The sequence below is a fragment of the Octodon degus genome, unplaced genomic scaffold, assembly GCF_000260255.1.
Source record: "Octodon degus isolate 3935 unplaced genomic scaffold, OctDeg1.0 scaffold00001, whole genome shotgun sequence".
Lineage (NCBI taxonomy): Eukaryota > Metazoa > Chordata > Mammalia > Rodentia > Octodontidae > Octodon > Octodon degus.
Genome location: NW_004524577.1, coordinates 13,386,481 through 13,404,243, shown reverse-complemented (window position 1 = coordinate 13,404,243; position 17,763 = coordinate 13,386,481). Strand labels below are relative to the sequence as shown.

Here is a 17,763-nt window from a genome sequence, read left to right as displayed (position 1 = left end):
AGTTGGATTAGATGAGGGCTCCTCAAGAGTAGCACCACTGACGTGTGGTCAGATACTCCTTAGAGGTCACCACTTCTTGTGGCAGTAGCCAGGTCTGTGTCTCGGTGTTGCCAAATACCCCTGGGACTGAATAAAAAATTACTCTGCAGCTTTTAGCCACTGGCTTAGATAGAAAGTTCTGTGTGCGTTTTGCTAACGAAGTCGACTTGCAGTTCAGGAAATCCATAGAGGTGCGGGCCGATGAGACAAGATTGAGAAGACAAAGCATTTCCCAAGGAGAGAATGCGGCGAGCGCAGCGTGGGAAAGCGAGTGGATTGATAAGTGTTGGTTTTGTCCAGGAGTGGCGCTGTGTTCAGGATTCCGGAGGTGGTTAGTAAAAGGAAAGCCGACACAGTGAGAAGCGATCAAATGATCCAGGACTTTGGGTACAGAACAAAAAGGCTGAGAGTTATGCTGTAGAGGTGCCATTGGAACATGAATGCAAAATGCATAAACCCATCACTTCACAAATAGTAAGTGGGGGCCAGAGAGATAGCTCAGCAGTCTAAAGCGCCTGCGTAAGCAAGCTTAGGCAAACACGCGGGGACCACGGTTCAATCCCTGGCACCACATGCCGCGCCAGCCCTGCCCCCTGGGTGGACTGAGGCAGCCATTTAAAAAAAAAAAAAAAAGTAATGTGTCAATTATGGACAGAATGATAAAGCCATAAGAAAGTCCATTTTAAGGAAGAGACTCATCTAAGGACATAATTTGGCTAAAATCAGAGAATGTATTTGGGGGATACATATTTCCCAGCATAAGGTAGAACAAATGAAGAAGTACACTCTGTCGTCTGCATGTGCAGGAATGCCATGAGCTGTTGAGATGGTTTTCTCACGATGGAACTGATGCTTCAGGCGGGAGCTGATTGACAGGTGCGCCCCGATCTTGGGGGCGGTGTGCATCAAGGGGAAAGTTACAGCCGATGTTGCAGAATGATGGTGTTATTTAGTTCCACTAACATGATACCGAAACCAGGAGTCTAGGCTGTTGAATAAGCTCATGACAGAAAAACAGGCAATGTATGTCCCCAGGCCTGGGACAAAATTGTGCTTTCCATAATGAAGAACTCTTAAATTCATCCATGCTTAGCTTGAGAGTGTCGGCCCACAAGCAGACAAAAGTCTCCTGGTTTCCCCTCCACTTGCTAAGCTATTGAACCTTAGGTATAATTTCCTTTTGTCATTTGCAATGTGGCATGTGAGGGCAGGCTGGAGTCCTTCTGTGCGACACACAAGCATCCTCAAACTCCCATTCAAGGTTTCAGAGCCATCACACTGTACTCACTGTCACTAACTGCTCCGCTGGATTGTACTGAAAAGATTTACTGTCCTGTTGAGCGCTAATAGCTGTCCTTGTAGATGATGTGGTTCTTATTAGGGAGAAAAAGAAGCAACTGTCAAAAAGAGGGGCCCAGGCAGCGATGACTCCACCTTCATCTCTCCACTTCGTTCCCCCCACCACCTCTGACTCAAAGGTAGGAGGATTATCTGAAATCAGGAAGATTTGTGTTCGACAGTGAACTTTCTTAAAACTTTCATTTTTAAAATTCTAAGTATCGTCGGTAGATCCAAATAAAAATGTGCTCTTTTATAAAATATAGAGATGCAGTGAAGTAATAAAAGGATCAACTAGATTAAGACATGGGAACCCAAGGAAACTGATGGAGAAATTTAACTTCAGGCATAGGGAGAAAAAAAATTTTTTTTTTTTTTTTGAGAAACAGTCTTGCAGTTTAGGCTGGCCTTGAGCTCACCTGCCCAGGCTGGTCTCTAACTCACAAACAATCCTCCTGCCTCAGCCTCCCGAGCGCTGGGAGTACAGGCGTGTGCCAGCATCCCCGACTGTTAGGCATAGAAATTTTGATTTTGTTAAAGGAGAGAACTCTACTTTCACAAGTAGAGAATTTAATATGGTAGAAAATCAAGAGGTGTTTTTTTTTTTTTTCTGGCAATTGAATATAAAATAATAGTTGGAATACATTTGAATAAGTGGGACAAGAGCTGCTATATTAGTCTAGATGCTGTGCATTTATCAGAGGCAAATTTTTAAGTATCCCCAGTGTTAATGACGCTGTATTAGATACAAATGAGTGCTCGCTTGAACTAGGGCAGTGGCGACAGGGATAGAAACAATTTTATTGAATAGTAATGAAATGATTGAATCTATTCCAGGCTCATTTTTCCTTGAGGCCTCCAGGCCTACATTTATCAGACTTTTCCTATTTGAAAATGATCCATGGTATTTGGATGTGCTCCTAAAACAGCGTGCATGAAGAACAGTGGGAATATTTAGCTCAGAGTTGCAGATCCATGCACTGTGCGTGAGCCCACAGCACCATGACACATGCTTCTGGGTGAATAGCACTAAGCTGGGGGCTCAGGGAAAATGCACAAAGCCGGGCAATTCCTGTGAGGTTTTTCTAGCCACTGGAGAGTTGAAATCCATCCCAGCTCTGCAAGAATGCTTTTAGTTTGATTTAAGCCTGTTCATTAAAAAAACTGAATGAAACCAAATGGCTAGTATTACTGACCATTTCTGCCTTTCTGGGTTTAGACTGGAAGTGGCTTTCAAGGTTCCCAAATGCTATTGCCAGTCCTTCTCTTTCTTAATAAAAGAGCTACCCTTAAAACCTCTTTCAAGTTCAGTTTATAATTGTAAATTTATTTTGAGCCAAATAAATAGACAAAATACTTAAATTATTAGAAATCTCAGTTTTAGTCCCCTTGGCTAGAAGCAAGCCAGGGGAGAATCTAAAAATGTGGTTGAGAAATAAAATTGCTAGTCATTATTATAGTTTAACAATATACTGTTTAACCACTTGGGATTCTAAAATATCAGTTGTAACTTGAATTACAATGACATACTATTATACAATATTTTATAAAACTACTGTTACTTTTATATAAATCCCTTTTAGAAGGACTTTTGGATGATTTAAAAATAATTAGTGAACTTCCTGGTCTATTTTAACTGTGAATAATACAAAGTATCTCAATCTTTCTATTAATATGTACTGTTTTGCTGTGAGACATGAAAATTCATTTTTTTGGATACATACAGAGGATTTCAGAACATTCTATATCTAATATTTATTTATTTATTTATTTATTTATTTGGTACAGGGTCTCACTAGGCAGCTCAGACTTGCACTGATCCTCCTGTCTCTCCTATGTCAGCCTCCCCAGCACTGGGATTGCAGGCGTGCACCACCACACCCGGTTTTGGTGGCAGCCTCAGCACGGAGGCCGACACATCATGCAGTGCCAGGGATCGAAATTTGCACTCAGACTGCCGAGATATCTTCCTGGCCCTTAATTTTGATTTTTAACATTTAAGTTGTATTTATTTTTAGCTAACAGTCAAAACATAAAGATTACATATATTCATGAGGACTACGTGGTATTTTTATACACGTAGGTATGTGTAATGTAAAAATCAGATGAAGCATTTCCATATCCTCATTTTCATTTCCTTTTGGTGAAATTTTCAAAATATTTTACCTTTTTGAAATACACAGTGTATTACTGTGATCATATATATTCTTTTTCTAAGCTCTTGCCCATGGTATCCAATTGCTTTTTCCTCTGTCTTGAATTTCATCCAGTAAGAAGAGAGCATTAAACCGGGATGTGTAAACAGCACTCCACGGGTGCCGAGCGTCTAGGGGCAGTGGGTAGCACAGGAGCTCTGTTCAGCCAAGTTATCTCTCGCTTCCCAGCATATTTATAATTCTAACAAAAACATTAGTAAATTAAAAAAAAATAGCAACATGAACATATGACTTGTTTTTCTTTTACGAAAAACCAAGACCATGCCCAAGGAATAGAGTAACAGTCGCTGTTACACTGCCTGTGTCTGTCTTCAAAGCAATTGCTCAGTACTCATCAGAACCAAAAAGGTTCTTAGAAAAGAACAAACAGAGCCAGCTCTGCCCCTGCTGAGAGGAGGCTGAGACTGGGCATGGTGGTGCGCACCTGTAATCCCAGAGTTTGGGAAGCTGAAAACAGGAGGATCACTACAAGTCCTATCTGTGTAGTGAGACCCTATAGACCCTGTACTAAATACGTTTTATAAAAAGAAAAACAGAGACAGCAACTCAAACTTCCTTTTGAATAAACTAAGATAAGGGCTGAGGAGATATCTTGGTGGCTTAAGAGCCTTCCTGAAGGAACTACGATAAACTAGAAATTTATATAAAATATTCCATATGGGTAAAAGATACAAAGTGGTCTACAATGCTGCTATTTTTCTTTATTCAAATTCATTAAATGTTTCTCATATATTAATAGCCCTAGAAAAACTTCTTAAATGCACCCCCCATTTTTTTTTAATTTTAATTTTCATTTTTATTTCTTTTTTTGCATTGGGGATCAAACTCAGGACCTTGAGTTTGCCAGGCAGATGCTGCCCAACAGAGCAATCTCCCCAGCCCCCAAATTCACCAATTTTATATCTTGAGAGTATCTTGCTCAAAATTCTTGTGCAAGCCCAACCCCCTGAGTTTCTCTTCCCACTTTTCCCTAAATCACTAAGTCTGGAAACATTTCTCTTCTTTAGTTGTTAAATATGATTTTATCTACTTTAGAATTAAAAGGGAGCACTGAGAATGTGGCAGTGCCTTTTCTGCTTCAGTAAATGAGTCACACTTTGTCAGACTCTGAATATATTAAGCTTTCATGGAGTTCCGTTTTCCTCCAATGCGAAGTTGCTGTATGAGCTATTAAAGGGCAATTTATTTTGTTATAAGTAGCTTTTCATCAGTTTTTTACTCAATCATGAATACTTCAAAAACAGATAAGTGAGAGATAAATGAGAATGTTTAAGGAAGGGGAATATTGGTTTGCATCTCTCTCTGTGCAATTACCAATGCCTTCAGTGCATGGAGACAGCTTTGGAATCCTGAGGTCTATAGGATATCTGCTTTGTTAATTTTCTTAGACATAGATGAATTTCAAGCAATCCATCCTTGAGAAAAATATGCCAGTGACCCTGTCAGGAAGTAGCTTTTTCCATCAGGGAGATCAAAATTAACTATCTCAGGAGCACTTAAAGAATGGTCCTGAACTTTTAAATCAAAGTATAAAATATGTCTACGTAAGAAGATGTTATTTGTAACTACTCATAAGGTGTTCATTTTACCTGAACTTTGGCTTTTTGAACTCTGTATTATTCTTCATAATTGTTTATGCTATAAGCCAACTTATTAGGTGAAATAATACCATTCTACCAAACTTTTTTTTTTTCTTTCGGGACTGGGGATTGAATTTAGGACTCTGAGCTTGCCAGGCAAGTGCTTATTCTACTGAGCTATCTCGCCAGTCCCTCTACCAAACTTCTCAATGAAAATGAAAAATATGACACACTCACATTCTAACTCAGGAAGATATTTTTGTTCTAAAAATGTGCCCAGAATAATCTCTGAAATATGTGTTTTCTTCCTCCTTTTCTCCATGCTATTTATTCATCGCATTAAGTTATTTTGACTTGGCTTAATTCTCATACCACTTGTTAAAGACCATTTGATGGCAAGATAATACTGAAGTATATTAAATTTATCATAACTCACGAATTTCTACTAGTTATACTCAAACTTGGAGCCATTTATTTTTTAAAAAATGTTTTAACCTTTGTATTTATATTTGATACAGGGTCTCACTACATCACTTGGGCTTGTAGCGATCCTCCTGTCTCAACCTCCCCAGCTCTGGGATTACAGGCATGCCCCACCATGGCTGGTCTCAGTGGCTGGCATGACACGCCAGGGATTCTGGGGCCAGCATGGCATGCAGTGCCTGGGATCAAATCCGGGTCCTTGTGCTTCCCGGCAGGCACTTAGACCACCAAGCCATCTCCCCAGCCCTTGGAGCTATTTCTTTCACAGAGACGTTCTTGCTTCACTTAGAACACTTGCATCATAATATTAAAAGGACAATAGCAGCACTGGTTAACAAAGGAATAATACAAGGCATGATGAAAAGCTACAATGAGTAGTTAAATTTTAAAAATTATTCCCTTAAAGGCACATTGCCTTTAGTCCTCCAGATGCTCTTTATGAAATGAGTTACATGCACATCAAATTGCGGCCAAATTCCTAATACAGTAAGATCTGAAGTGTACGCTGGTTCATCTTGAGGCCCACGTTCCACCTCACACAGCCTCCATACAGATTCTGTCGTATACATTACCAGTGGTTCACAGTGTAATCAACATATACAGTGGATTTTCAGTTTTTTAAATTAACTTAAAAGCCACATCTCCATCCCTCCCGCTCCATGTACCGCTCCTCCCATTCCCACTTTGAACATGCGCATCCCCTCATCTAGGCCACATTCTGGAGAGGTCTAGAAGGTTCTCTCGTGAGAGTCTTTCCCTGGGGCCAGATCCAGTGAATAAGGTAGATGAGAGCATACTGCACTGTTTTATGGGCCCGCCTTTCCAGTAAGCGGAACTGAGCAGCAGCATTCACCATACCTTTGATGCCACTTGATAAAGACACCAAGAAAGACTTCCAAAGCTGCTTCAGAAAGTGACCAAGATGATGCGACAGGCATTGAGACAGAAGGGGGTGCTCTGCAGCACAGTAGTGGCAATGTGCCTTTTATTGTGAATAATGTAACATTCACTGAATATTTTGATCAGATATTCAAATATGAGTATTAATACTTTCACCTAAGAAGCATCTTGTACCTTCTTCTTTGAATTTGTTTCCATATCATTATCCAAAACTATTTTTACATCCTAAGAGAGTTTCATAGAAAGATTTGGAGTGAGCTATCTGTTGGGTAGCTAATCTTGCTGATTGATTTATAGCCTTCTGCTCTCCTCCAGTTTTAATTCAAAGACAGTGGTAAGGATGAACCATTGGAAGCAAAATCAGAGTCCAATCCCATGCCCTGACATCTGTACTTCCTAAGTACCCTCCTAGACTTAGTTCTTATCACACACTAAAGCATAGGACAAAGAAACAACTAATTTAACCTCCTGCCTCTCCTCCTCCTCCTCCTTCCGCTGGTTGTATGACTGAAAGAAGTCATAGCATGAATTTCTGCTGTATTCTTGCACCTACTTTAGATGCTCAATGAATCTCCATATCCCAAATCAGAATTCCCCAGTGTGGCGTTCAAAACCCAATACAAAGTTGCCTTTGACCTCCGCAGATATATTCACTTATCCCAACTCAGCAGAGAGCCCTTAGACAAATAAACTTAACAATGAATGTATCTGATATTTAAGCTTGAAAATACATTCTGAGTCTTCTCCTCTCATAGAACCACCTGTGAACTCACTGGAGAATGTAACATGATGTCTTGTTTTGTGTTTGTCTTTGTCTTTTGCCCATTTGTGTCCTCGTGAGGCTGTGAATTTGTCATGGAGTAAACATGCCCTGTTGTCTGAATTAACTGTAAAACCTAAAACTGTAACTCGTGTAGAAAACATTTATAAAATGATTACTGAATGAAGTGTTTCTGATAATGAAAAGCATACTGCTATATCTCTTCAAGGTAAAATGCTGTCTTGTGTTTTTCTCCTTATCCCTCTGCCACCTCTTAAAACTCAGATCAAAATTTAAATTCTTTGGAATTGCTCAACTGTTTATCAAACAATGAGAGGGTTGCGAGTTTGGAAATCCAAGCTGGGACTTCACAGAATTCGTTTGCAAAACAATTCTTGCCTCTCACTAAGGAATATAAAGAGCAACAGGCTCAAAACAGACAAATGGACATGTGTACAGAATTCTGACAGAAGGTTTACTGCCCAGCTCGGCCCTAGACCTGTGCCCCAAACTGAGACCTGGCCTGCAGGCCAGTCACAGCCCTGTTGTGCAATCTAAGCTCCTCCTGCTTGGTGACAGGATGGCATCCTTCCCCACTCACCCCCTCTTCTCTGGCCCATTTCTGGAAATTCAGCACTTCAGGGACAGAAACCCAACCTCCCTTGTCGCTCTCCTGTGCTTCGTCACTTCTGGTGTCTTTCTAGAACTTAACTCTCTCAGCTCTGCTGGAATAACCTAATCCTTCACAGGGAGCTAGGGCTTTCCAAGCAGCCTTTCTCAACTTGTGTCTCTCTGGTTTGGTTTCAGGTACCATACCCTCCAAAGAATTCTGTTCATCTTGGAGGACGTTGTACTCTCCAGTGGTTGGAACTCAGCCTTCAGCAAAACAAGCTTTCATTCTCGCTTTCGCTCCACCTACAGGAATTGTCCAGTGAGTTCCAACCGCAGCCAACTTGCATCACCTGTGGTCTTCAATCACCAGACCCTCTCATACATCTGTACAATTTTTAAATAAATGTTTCAAATAAGTACATGCTGTAGTTCTTCAGCTCTGATGTCTTACCAAATCATTATACAACAACTAATTGAAGAGGTAGGATTAAGAAAGTAAAAATCATTGAACGTTTCAGTCACCATATCACTTTACAGATTTGTATCACTATGTGGTTTTGCTGTTTAGGAAATGGAAATTAATTGAAAATCTTTCTTTTGAGCATTTAAAAATACATATTGATCCACAAGCCAGTAAGTGATGGAAATTAGTACTTGAGAGAAGCCAGAAATTCAAATATAGGAATATAGGACAACTGTAAGATAACATTTAACAAAGCAGGGCCTAGAAAAATGCATATCCATTGACAGTAAGTAAAAATAATGTGTGTTCTTATAAGAAAAGTTGAAATTTATCAGATAAGGTTTTCCAGAGAAGTAAATTTTCACTATCCACTTCATCTTTATTGTTAAACACATCTATCTTTATTTCCAGATTAGCTGTTCTGCACTTTAAAATCCAGTTTTATAACATTCTAGTTTTTCACTGTTATTATTGATTTGTCAAGTTGAGAACATAGAAACCTCTTAAAACAAATGCGCATGTGATGGCCCAGAACCCATCTGCTCAAAAGGTTGAGTAAACGCCCTGTAAGCAATTTCCAGATTTGATCTTTAATAAAGGTCATGTTATCTCACACAGAGGCTATTTCTGCCCAAAGCCTCTTTCTGTTAAGTGCTGAATCATGCTTCTTTCATGAGACTGGAGTCCTATTTTCAAAGGAAAAGAAGTCTTCAAAGAAAAGTCTTGCCACAAAAGTGAGAAAATTATAGGAATGCCAATATACCCTCTTCAGTCAAAGGAGGTATGAGCAGAGCAAGAAGATACTCTAAGTTAAGGGTGGCAGAGCTGCCTGAAAATATTGCTCCTTAAAGAATGTTTGGGACCGTTCCTCACAGGAGAGAGTGAGAACTGCCTGATTGTGTTCTCATGTGTATTTTTGTTTGTTTGATGGAGACAGATGTGAGCCTTCTTCTCACTAGAGATCCAAGTGGAGACTTTGGAATAGAACAAATGAGTGAAAAATCACACATGCTGTGTTGAAGACAGCAACTTAATATCAATTTCTCTATAATGGAGACTATAAGCAGAATCATACAGACAATACTAGCCCTAAATTTTCAAGGCTATTTAAACCACTGGATGGATTAGAACTCCTTCAAAATTGGTACCTACACTATTTTTTCCAACTTCATTGTTTTTTATGTCTGACGACTGTTCATGCTGATTAAAGTAAACCCATAATGGAACTAGAAAGGTAATGCAAGTTTTACATACATTGGTAGTTCTTAAAATCCCCTAAATCTATTACATTTGCTTATTTTCGAAAGTTCATGGCATAGAGCTGGTGAGACAGCTCAGCAGACTAAGTACCTGCTTAGGCAAGCACAGGGAGCAGTGATTTGATTCCAGGCACCACTGCTGTGCTGGCCCTGCCCAGGGGCATGCTGAACCAGCCACCAGTCCAGGCGAGGTGGTGCATGCCTGTAATCCCAGCACTGGGGAGGCTGAGACAAGAGGATCACTACAAGTCCAAGCTGTGTAATGAGACCCTGTACTAAATACATAAATGGTATGTGTGTGTGTGTGTGTGTGTGTGTGTGTGCATGTGTGTGTGTTTCATGGTATAGTTTTGAAAGCATCTAGAATAATTTTAAAAATTAAAAATTTCAGTTTATTCAGACTTGAAGCCCAGTGATAACTCTCTGCAAAGATACAACATGCATAAGATCTTGCAGGTATTCAGATGGGAGAGTAATTCCTGAGAAACAGAAGGTCTAAAAATACAGGGGAAGGATTTAAACACATAGAAGAGGAAACAGAGACTGCTAGACATGCAGTTTTCAGTGGAATGACAATGGATCCCTATTTGGCAGTTAAAGCAAAATGTTTACATATGTTAATAAGAGACAAGGTTAGGGCGGCCAGATAGCTCAGTGAATGAAAGTGCCTGCTTAGGTGGAGCACAGTGGCTGGGGTTCAATCCTCGGCATGGCATGCCAGCCCCATCCCCGGGGCACGCTGAGCATTGAGATTGGGTATGGCGGTGCACACCTGTAATCCCAGTGCTTGGGAGGCTGAAAACGAGAATCACTACAAGTCCGATCTGTGTAGATCCTGTAGACCTTGTACTAAATTCAAAAAAAAACAGGGTCAAGGTGACATGTGGGGCTAACTCGCTGGCTTCCTTGGAGCTTGGAAGGCATTGATTTAACCAATAAATTAGTATCTGCTAGTTGAGTGATATGGTAGGCTTGTCTACATTTCTGGAGAAGATCTGAGCTTGAAGGAAGGGAAGGTTAGCTTTGAGAAATACAGACTGAGGTGAGGGTAAAGCTCTTGATACAACATTGAAAGAGTCGAGCAAAAAGGGTTACACAGGTGACAGAATTTGAGCTGAAGGGGAGGCTGGGAGAGGTTTACAAGGGGAGAAAGGCTGACGGTGTGGGAAGAGAAACATAAGGTTCTGCACATCGATGGTTTTGGAGAGGATTATGCACTATGATTTAGAGACTGCACAGTGCAAACCTGATGATACTCCTGCTCGGCCAAGTTGCTTCCCCAGTGGCTCACCCTTTCCTCACCCCCCTCCAGGCCTGGGCTCCCAGACCGACTGGCTGGCCACCAATGCAGAAGCTCCCATAGTCTGCTAAGACTGAAGAGTTCAGCACAAGGGCTAACAGACTCCAGGCAAACAGCCTGCCTACATTACAGTTTCCTATAAAAGATAAAAATCAGGGGGCCGGGGAGATGGCTCAGTGGAATAAGTGCTTCCCTGGCAAGCGCAAGGGCCTGAGTTCAATCCCCGGTTCTGCAAAAAAATAAAATAAAATAAAAAAATAAAAAATCAGGATGAGTCAAATAAAGAAATGCACAGGGAAAGGCCCAAAGGGATCGCAACCGTGAAGTTTCTCCGTGTTCCAGGCCCATCTCCCTATTGGCTTCTTGGTATCGTCAACCACACAGCCTGAACCGCGAATCACAGAAATCTTAGTTGGAACTTCACTATAAAGGCATGTTTGACTAAATTCTGGCTCACAAAGCTGAACTTGTTATGTTGATCCTGTCTCAGGCAGATATGTAGCTGAAAACCTCAACCCTCTAATCACATGCATAGCATCTCCAGCAAGATAAGCCCTGCCTGGCTCACCCCTTTAGCATGATTCACCATCAGTCTTCTCATTAGCATAAATTCTACTGCGGCTCACTGGGACACCACCCATAAAAGCAAACGCACGCACTCTGATCACTTTGGAGGTCTAAGGATGGAGAGGCTCCCTCAGAGAAGCCAAGGACAAAGGCTAGTAAAACGCTTTCTTGCACCACAGCATGAATTGCAGGTAACTCTAGGTTCTTTCTGGTGGAAAGAGCTAGGACTGCGAGCACTCATGAAAGGTCAGCTGGTATACCTTGGGGAGGGCCGCAGGGGGCAGTGAGTCCTTGACAAGAGGGGTTCACAGTAGAAACTGCCCTAACATTTACAGTATATTTTCCTCAAGAAATCAACTCAGCCTAAGACAAACACTGTACTGGATAAAAACAACAGTCTCTGCATCTTCTCATCAGATACATTTCCATAGGAAAGGAAAGTCTCAAGTGTTACCCATAATCATAATAAGCACCTGAGTGTCAAATTTCACCTCTTCTAGAATTTTCTAGAATGAGACACTAGCATGACCCAGTGGTCAGAAAATGTCCCCTTGGTGTTCCCCACCAGAAGGTTGAGCAAGGGGCTGGAGAGATGGCTCAGTGGTCTAAAGCACCTACTTGGAACAAGTTTGGCAAAGCACAGGGACCACGGTTCAATCCCCCAGCACCACATGCCAGCCAGCCCCACCCCCCAGGTGGGTTGAGCTGGCCACACACACACACACACACACACACATATACACTAAATGAAAAAATAAATAAATAAATAAAATTTTTTAAAAAAAGAAGGTTGAGCAAGTCAGAGGTGCCAGTGGCTGGACTATCTCTGAGAAAGTGACAACACAGGCCAGGGGGCCAACGTGTAGCTACCATCACTGCCACCTCAGCCAGTCTGTTCAGCTACCCTCCATGTCAGTTCTGGAGTGACCAATGACAAAAGACAGCTTAAGTCATTGACCAAAACACTGTCTACTTGGTTTGTCAGCCCCTCGGAGTAGGGGACAACTTTGTGTTGGTATTGATGTGTGACCCTCAAATCCTGAATTTGGTGTCCTCTCCTCCGTGTCTTTCCACACACTTCTACTCTAGGCCTCCTTGTCACTTCTGCAACTCCAATGCTAGGTGTCTGGCTTCTGCCCAGGAATTTGTATGCGCTTTATTTATCCCACTCCTCTTTCTGGGTAAAGTAGATAAGCAAATGCCTACACTGTGACTCTGTCCATTAGGAAGGTTTCCTCTCTCCACTACATTTCACAGCCAAGCCCGAACGCAGACGTGGTCATCTGGCCTATTGACATGTCATACCCACAGCTCTTTTTCTGTTCAGGCTTAATCCAGGATCTATCATCTCCATCTTACAATTAACAAAACACCAATGGGTCCATGGAACTTTATGACTTGGTGCATCAGGAGACTCTACTTCCTAATGGCTCTCTACCAGGACCCGGTGATATGGCAGGAATTATTTCTCAGAAGGGACCTAACATCACGCTGTAGATGGCATAGTCAGGGGCCTGTGCTGTCATGTTCGTATTAGAGTTTATAAACTCCACACTGTGCGCCGGTTATATCACCATAACCACAAATGTACCATGAGGCTTGGAGAAACCTTGCAGCCTGTACTTGTTACAGTTATAACGTTCTTCCCCTTGGAACCTGTATCTCTTTAGCAAATGGATCTTAAAATCTGTTAGGATCCAGGAACCAAGCAAGGGCTCGGGATTATTTTAGGGCTTGCGACCTTCACACTCATGTGTCTTACTGCAAGTAGTAAACAGCTCCCTCGCTGGCTGTCCATCTGCCTTGTCTAACCATCATCACAATTGTTTGCAAGTAAAAAAGGCCTCCCCTCCCATCTTTACAGTCCTGCTAACTGTGACCTGCTGGTGTTAATCAAGCACCTCCAAATGGCTGGGTTCCTCTGGGCTGACCATTGTCCCTGCTGTTACCGAGTGCAGCTCTGTAAGCTCTTCAGCTGCCGTCAGCCCTGGCCTGCTGAGGACCACACACATACAGTCCACAGAGCTGCTGATGTCCCACCGCTGCTCTCCCTGCAGGTCTTAGTGGGTGGTGCGAGCACTCGGCTTCTCCACGCAGTGTCATCCTCTGCTTTGCCTTCTGGTCTTATATTCTGTAGCCACCCCAGCATGCCTGTGTCTCTGATCTTTGCTATTACTTCATCTACTGTTGGCCAGAAAAACAGGCATTGAGCATTTTTTCCAGGGACTTCGGATTGCTGCACTAGCTGGAAGCTTTTCCTGTCCCCTAGGGTCCTCGCTGTGGTGTCATATCCTACAGTCACGTTCAAGACACCAAAGTCAGTGAATTCTTCTGTGTATAGACTTGCGTGCCTGACTTCCTGATCAACTAATTGCAAGCTCCAATCTCAGGTGCATAGTCCTGAAGTTAGCTGGTGCATTACACTAATTTCTGTAGCTGCTGTGGATTAGAGCATTTTCTCCACCCTAAGACGCTGCATATTTCTAGCTGGGTTATCCTGAAGATTTAAGGGGTGGACATACTGAGGACCTTGCAGTAGAGAGACCAGGACAGTGTCCTTGTGGACAGGAGAAGCACCTTCCTGAGCGTCTACAGCTCACAGGAGTCCACTGAGCTTTTCTTTATATTGCTATGTAACAAATTACTACAAAGTCAGTGACTTAAAACAAGACACATTTATTATCTGCAAGTTTCTGTAAGTCCAAAGTTTAAGCAAAGTATAGCTGAGTTCTTTGATAGTTTGGAAAAAGCTGTGACCAGTGTCACTGGGCTGCACTCTTATCTGAACTGTTTGGAAACTCATTACAGTAATTAAGCATTTTATGCTAATGACCAGTGACCGCATAGTCAGGTTCCATTTCCTGTTGAGTTTGACTCTGAGCACGTCTCCCAGCCTGAAGGCCACCCAAACTCCCCCGTGTGGCTCTGCTTAAGCCCTTCCCTTGGGGCTGTTTGTATCTCTGGGGTCACAGGACAACCTCTCCGCTCAGCTTTGAGGTGGGCTATTAGACAATGAAGCAATCAACCGGATGACACCGACACGACACTCGATACTCGCTCTTTACCTTCCAATGTTGAGGTCAGGGTCTATGTCTAGCCAACAACAGTAAGCCACTGAGGATCACATGGCAAGCATTCTTCTACGCGGTATGTACATGTTACATTTTTGGTTCTCTTAGCGACTCTTGAATAAATAAGCTCTTGTGAAAGAGATGAGAGGTCTCGGTGCAAAATAATTAATGATTAAAATTTACTTTTTTGTGCTGAACTTCACAAGATTTGGCTTATTTACTTGTCAGCATTATAACAGAAAACTAAGCGAGCTGTGATGTCTTGCACCTACCTGGCCCTCCAAATGCTCTCGTGGGTGGAGCCTTTCAGAGGTGGACGGATCTAGTGCGAATGCAGGTTAAGGGTGCAATAAATGGATTAGCCACTCATTGGGTTAACATCCTTCCGGGTGTGGGGAATGGTAGCCCCGCCCTGCATACAGGCTGCGCCAATCTACAGGCTCGTAGCCCGGATGCAGTACACTGGGACAGAAAGAGCGCTGCTGCGGCGCACTGCATCTCGTCGGGGACGCCCTGTGCCACGCAGCTCAGCTTTGCAGCCAGTGCACTGTGGACTGAAACTTTGCGGACTGTGCTAAAATCAACCTTTCCTCCCTTACCTGGGAGTGTGCAGTCTTTGATCTCAGCCACAAGACAGGCATTCTTCAAGGAGAAAAAAAATAAAAAAAGTACATGAATGTGCCGCTGGGAGGAATATAGCTTAAAACAAAACAAAACCCTCTGTCCTCCTGGAGTTTACTCCTTTTAAGAGAAACAAGCAGTAAACAAAGAAGCAGATAAGCAAACAAAGACGGCTACCAAATGAAAGCAATCAAATCAATTGTGTAGATATCGGCAGATGTCCGCTAGAAGAGTGCTGGCTCCGAGGCCTTACCTTAAGACCAGTAACTGTTTAACAGAAAAATGTAAGGGGAAAAATGAAAGTATTTTCAAATCCTCTTAAGTGATTCCTTTCTATGAAATGTGGTCCTGTTATGTGTGCGGCCTAGGTATACCAGGGCATACGCCTGTATTGCTAACTTCTCAGGAAACAATTACAGGACAGTTTGGGCATTGTAGTAAGATCCTGTTTCAAAATAGGTAAATCAAAAAGGTGGGTGATGTAATGTGGTAGTAGAGCATTCCTGGATTTGATCTTTAGATCAAGAAAAGAAAGAGGAGGGTGGGGCCTGGCGGTTAGCTCAGTTGTTTAAGTGCCTGCTCATGTAAATGCTGTCAGACGCAGGATACTATGGTTCAATCCCCACCTCCACCTGCCTTACCAGATCTGCCCTTAAGGCAGCCTGAGCCAGCCCCCCAAAAAAGAAAAAGAAATCACTCTTAACTTTTGGGCTGGCCAAATAGTTCAGCGGATTAAAGTACCTGCAAGCAGGTGCAGGGGCCCGGGATTCGATCCCAGGCCTGATGTGCCAGCCCCACCCCTGGGGCTCCCTGGGACAGCAATTGAGACGGCGGCTTGGTGGTGCACACCTGTAATCCCAGCTCTTGGGAGGCTGTAAACAGGTGGACTGCTACAAGTCCGATCTAGTAGTGAGACCCTGAACACCCTGTAGATCCTTCCCTACAATACAAAAACAAAACAAAACAAAACAAAAAAAAAAAAAAGAAGGAAAGAAAACTAAAAACCTCCATGAAAATAAGAAAGGGTAAGGAAATAAATAGCAGATCCACCTAAAATAGCACTAATTTCTTGGAAAATATATCAATTTAGGAAAAAAAATAAGATTTATTGTTTTTAAGAACTTTAATATTTTATAGTATTCTTAAAAATCCAAATGAAGACATTCGCTAGTATTTCAAGGAGATATATAGAAATTAGTTATTATTTAGTATCTACACAGGCAAACATTTTTTTTCACACAAACTCAATTTTATTTGTGCTGTTATAACTTACTAGCTTCATTTGGGCTTATTTTTGGTTAAATTACTTTATCTAATGAGCTGTGCAATGAACATGATTTTGCTGACAATATATATTCAAAATGGTTTTAAAAATCAGAGCCTTCTTCCATTAATGAGCTTTCAGAACAAAATAAATTAATGTTCTTTTTAATTTGCACTGTTCTATTTAATTCTAATCACATACTCTAGCTGCCTCACATGTCAAAATAAATGTGACTTCTAAGATATTTTGATGTTGTGAGTAACACTGCAACCAAATAATCAGAGGGGATTAATTTAACAATAACTCGTGCTTTAGGAAGATGATAACAAAACTAAGACTATAACTAGGACAACAAGACAGATATGCTGCTGGCTCTAGGCAGAACCGCCCTTCCACAGCGAATCCCCAGAACACACATGTATGGCCACGCTTATCATCAAGTAGGCATTTTTCGGCATCCATTTCTGGATGGATTTTTTTTTCATATACCAGCCTTTAAACCCCAGCTGTACAGAGTTGTAGAGACATGACAGTTCCAAATGTGATCTGAAGCTACCTTAATGCTTCTAACTTTCAGGTAAAACCCATCAATTACTCATATGCACTGGATCAGTTATTTTTTTCAGATGAATGTTTAAATCCCCATAGCCCAATTATTTCTGGTAATGATGCTTAATTGTTTTGCATCTACATCTATGTTCTCATTTCTTTTCTTCTGAAATTGGTCTCAACTGGCACTTAATTTTGGTTGGACTCTTGCTCCAATTTTCTGCCTACGTAAGAAAGAAAAACAAAGTGTCAGTCAGGAAAATAAGCTGTCCCTAAGAATTAAAATAGCCATCTTACATTACTGGTTTTAGCATGCTTGAATACAGTCTTACTAATGAGGGTTTTTTATTTTTTTATTTTTTAGCTGTTCAGTTTTCATTGAACATGTTACAAGATGAAGTTTAGTCAAAAAGACCAAAGCCCATGTTGTCCTCAGACTCCTCTGATTCTTTTTTCTTTGCTTCCACCTTCCTCAGCTGGGGCAGCAGCGGTGGAGGGCACAGGGCTACCTGCAGGTGCAGTGCCTGCTGCGGGGACAGGGCCTCCAGCCCCTATATTGCAGATAAAGCTCCCGATGTTGACATTGGCCAGGACCTTTGCAAACAAGCCAGGCCAGAAAGGTTCAACATTGACACCAGCCACTTTAATGAGGGCATTGATCTTATCCTCCATCACAGTCACCTTGTCATTGTGCATGGTAAGGGCGGAGTAGATGCAGGCAAGCTCGGAGATGGAGACCAT

The 17,763-nt window shown here is 42.0% G+C and overlaps 1 pseudogene; it reads right to left on the bottom strand.

Annotated features, from left to right (window-relative positions):
- Positions 1–17,423: 17,423 nt before the first annotated feature.
- On the bottom strand, positions 17,424–17,763 carry LOC101583024 (annotated as a pseudogene).